Source organism: Eleutherodactylus coqui, chromosome 7 (assembly GCF_035609145.1).
Source record: "Eleutherodactylus coqui strain aEleCoq1 chromosome 7, aEleCoq1.hap1, whole genome shotgun sequence".
Classification (NCBI taxonomy): Eukaryota; Metazoa; Chordata; class Amphibia; order Anura; family Eleutherodactylidae; genus Eleutherodactylus; species Eleutherodactylus coqui.
The window spans coordinates 200,867,873-200,872,565 of NC_089843.1; the positions used below are offsets into that span (position 1 = coordinate 200,867,873).

General features: G+C 43.6%; 1 non-coding gene across 1 annotated transcript; it reads right to left on the reverse strand.

Annotated features, from left to right (window-relative positions):
* Positions 1-188, reverse strand: LOC136573982 (U2 spliceosomal RNA). The gene has a single exon (XR_010786174.1). It is a non-coding gene; the product is annotated as a U2 spliceosomal RNA (small nuclear RNA).
* Between the last annotated feature and the right edge of the window lie 4,505 nt (positions 189-4,693).

Consider the following 4,693-nt stretch of genomic DNA (forward strand, 5'->3'; position numbering starts at 1 on the left):
AGGGGGTCCACCGGTCCTGGAGGTACTGCAATACCAGGTCAATGCGTGGAGTGGACAGAGCAAGCTCTTTTTCCAGCTCCCTGTTCTAAAAATCCATTTAATATATGGTCCCCAGATAGGGGACGTATCAGATATTAAACTGATAAGAACAGATTTTTTTTTTTAAGTTGACAAACCCCGAGGGGTATTTTTATTTTAACAACATATTTTTGGACATATTAAAATGCTCATACAGTACATTAAAAACACATTGTATAACATATTAAAACATACCATATAAAACATTCCAAAAATTGTCTACCTATATTACATGTTGTTAAAATTCACATTAAAAACCACATAAAAGGGCACTTGGTGGCACTATATGATGGAGCTCCATTCCCCGATCAGCCATTTTCTCGATAAAATAGGAAAGTTTTTCCTGTCTACAATATAATATTCATATAATTCATTAAGAGCAATGGATAAAATATCTTTAACCGATAAAACCTCGTGCTTAAAAACTAAAATGTTTCTGGACTTCCACAGAGCTGCCTTCACCGAGTTGACCATCTTCCATGCCATAATTCTCTGAGTCCGTGTGGGGGATTCCAGACATCCATATAGTATTCCTTCCAGTGTTAGTTTCTTTAGTCCTGTTATTCTTTTAAGCAAGGGTAAAAACTTAGTCCATATCCTTTTGGTTAAAAAGCAAGTCCATATCAGATGCTGTGTTGTTTCCTCTTCTATACATCCGGGTCTTGGGCATGCGGCGGTGTTGGTCAGTCCTCTACGATGCTGGAATGCCCGGCATGGAAGACAGTCGTGTATGCAGCTCCAGGCCAGATCCTTCTGTGGGTTAAAAATATGATTATTGACCATTCTCCACGTCTCTTTTGTTTTGCTCTCATTAAAATTACTAACTTGAACATAAAAGCCACTTTCCTTAAAACTCTTTATCATTAATTTAGAATTTATTAAAACCTGTGCACTTTTTCCAGTAAAATCGTATAAAACCACAATTTTCTCTAAAATCGTATAGTCTTTAGACAGATTAAAAGAATAAGGGGAGTTTAAAACCGTTTTGAACCATCCGTTCCGCCTCATAAAATAACTTGTGTTGTAGCGTAAAAAGTAAGACCATGCGTGGTTTTTAAAAAGTGCGCCCAGGCTAAAATACTTTATGTATAAAAAGGCTTTCAGATCGGGGAAGTCTTTACCACCCATTATTTTTGGCTTCATCACTATTTCTCTTTTCAGTTTTTCCATTTTGGAGCTCCAGAAGAAGGTAAAAACAGCTTTTACAATTTTGTTAAAAACTCTACCAGGAGGGGGGAACACTAGGCTTAAATACAATAAAATAGGTAAAATCACCATTTTTATGATTAAAACCTTCCCCTCCATGGTCAACCTTCTCATATTCCACATACATATTTTCTTGTTTATTTTTTGTGCCACCAAGTCCCAACTATTAAGACCTCTGTTATCCTCGTTGAAGGAGACACCTAAAATTTGCACAGATTCAGACACAGGAATGGGGACATCTGACAATGGCAGGTCCCCGATATTTAAAATACTGCTTTTATTAAAATTTACCTTAAAACCCGAGGCGCAGCAATAAAACTCAATTTGTCTGGTTGCTCTCTGGATCGACAGGGTGTCCCTTCCAAGAATTGCCACATCGTCCATGTACCCCACTACTTTGGCCTCGATCCCCCCCCCCCCCGCCGGGCAGGGGGATCCCTCGGATCAGCTTGTCCCGACGTATTGTGCATAAAAGAGGCTCTAGTGCGCAGATAAAAAGTAGTGGGGACAAGGGACACCCCTGCTTCACCCCGGAGTTTAAAAGCACTTCCTGTGTCCTAAAACCATTGACTAAAATTCTGCTTGTGCAATTATCGTAAAACGCTTTTAAAGACAATAAAAAACCTTCCGGTATACCCATTCTCTCTAAAACCTTAAAAAGATAAAAATGTGACACGCGGTCAAAGGCTTTCTCAAAGTCTATTGTTAAAATAGCCATTTGACATCGTCTTGATTTTGTGTCACTAATAACATCTTTAATCAGGTTAAGATTCTCCCATATTGCCCTCCCGGGCACCCCACAGACCTGGTTGGGGTGTACAATTTTACTTGCTACGGTCTTGAGTCTGTTTGCGCATATTTTTGCCATTATTTTGTAGTCACTGTTCAGAAGGGTGATCGGTCTCCAGTTCTTGATGTCGGTCTTGTCTCCTTTCTTGTATAAAAGAGACACGTCACCCTTCTTCCAGGACCCCGGGAGGGCTTTAGACATAAAAACCTCGGTAAAAAGGGAGAAAAGGTCATCCTTAAAAATACCAAAAAAGGTGACATAAAACTCTATGGGTATACCATCGGGCCCAGGCACCTTACCTGGTTTAAAACTCTTAATAGTCTCTAAAATCTCCTGTTCTGTGATGTCCCTTAGTAAAATCTCACGAGAACCAGGATCTAAAACGTCAGTGATCTCCTTCAACGAGTCGTTCATAAAATCAATGTCAACAGGTTTAGTATTAAAAAGATCCGCATAAAAATCATACACTTTCTTTAAAATACCCTGTATGTCCTTGGTGCCACCGAGATCATCGAGGACTGTACGCTTATCTCTTATCTTCTTGAAGAAGTACCTGGAGCAGGTTTCATTTTCTTCCAGGTGTTTCACTTTTGATCGGAATATAATTTCTTTTCCTCTCTGCTCCAGGCACCGGGCGATCTCTTTCTTCACCTCGATGATCTCGTGGTCCACCTCTATATCATGTTCACGGAACTTATACAGGGTCTGCAGACGAGTGTTCAAATTTGCATAAAATGTCCGTTTTTCTCTAGCTTTGGCGATCCCAACCTTGATAAAAAATGATTTAATTTTTAGCTTCATCTTCTCCCACCACTGGCTGGTGGGAGTGTTGGGATCTTTCACTCGTCTGCAATTTCTGTAAAAAGTGATAAAATCGGATAAAATCTGCGGATCTCCTAAAAGGGACACATTAAACTTCCAGGCATTCTTACCGGATTTTCTCTTTAAAACTGAATCAACTTTAAAATATAAAAGCTTATGATCCGAGAAAACATTGGTAAAAAGGTCACATCTAGGGGGGGCGTGGCCTAGCCTGCAGCGAGTTTGGTCGCACTGATCCAGGGCTCCCAAGCCAAGTGACTTCTGCCACATCTTTTGGCATCTTAAAGCCCTCAGGCGTTCCAACTTAAAGAAAAAACATCATCCCTGCAGGGTGAGGAGCAGATTGTGAGGTTCCGCAGCAGTTTCGGTCGATCCTGCGTGTCGGAGCCGAGCGGAGCTCAGGGGCCGCGCTCCGCGCTACCGGAGAGGGGAGAGGAGAGCCGCACAGAGGCACCACTAGAAACAGCGACCTTACCTCCAGCGAGGTCCGGACATCGGGGCCGTTGTGGAGAGTCGGGGTGCAGTCCAGAGAGCGTCCGCCGACACTGCAGAAGAGGCAGCGGTGCCCCCAGCCCCCCCCCCCCCCCGGGCGGGAGAAGCGGCTTCTGTTCAGAAGACCAGCAGGAGCGGTGAGCTCTCGGTGAGCAGAGGAGGCGCTGGGACATCGGATCGACCTGAGGTGGGAACCGGAGTGAAGGTCTGTGTACCAGCTATACTGCATAGCCTCTCCCCCCCCCCCACCTCCATCCTTTCACCCCAAGCCAGGTTTCCCGCCTTTCTGGCCGCCATTCCCGCCATTCGGGCCGCCATTTTCCACCCCCCTCACCTGAACATCTTGCTCAGATAAAAGGAAGCACAGAGGAGAGAGCTTTGGGAGTGATCCTGCAGAGCATATTGTAGCCGATCCATCCCACTGTGAGACAGGGGAACCTCTGCAAAAGAACAAAACTCATATACCACAAACTACCAGCTACTAGGTCCCCTGATTCTCTAAAAGCTCCGCGCCCGTCGCCTCCCCCCCCCCCTCCCTCACAGGGGGTGATTTACCGCTAAAACTTGCCACCATCTTAGCCTCCTGAGGAGAGACAGAGGAGAAATCTCTGAAAGGGAGTCCACCACTACCTAATCATCTATAACCCATCTCTTCATGCCTAGATGGGCAGGGGCAGAAATAAAGCTCATTAAAGTGAACCCTATTGCTGCACAGATAAATCTGACCAGCTTCATGAGGAGAGAAAGAGCACTAAGAAGCATAATTAGAAGTATAGCAGCCCAAAACGCTTGAACATATTAACACTCCTAACCAGCTTTATAACTGCGTTGAAGACGCTGAAAAAGTGACGCTCAAATTTTTTCCAGAACTAAACTGCTCTGCTTAAAATATAAAAACAATTTTTCAGGACTCCCATGCCGGGACTCTGTCCTGACATTTAAGTGAAGAAACTTTAAGCACGCATTAATATCCTCAGTGGACTCTGCAACCTGTAGAAGAAACTAAAAGAGCACTGCTCTAATTTTTCCAGAACTGGATTACCTAGTTCTAATTTACAATAAAATTCATTTTTTTTTTTTTTTTTTTTTTTTTTAGGGCTCTCAGGCTGAGAGTCCGACTGCACCAAATTTTTTCTGGGCGCTGACACCTGCCTGGTGATGAGGAGCCGTATTTAATAATGGCAAACTGAGGATTGCCCGTGTGAGGGAGAGCACCCCACAGCACAATCCAGAATAAAGATCGCTGACTCCGGTACGCTACATCTCAGCGAACAATATATTCTCAAAAGTGACCGTACTAGTAAA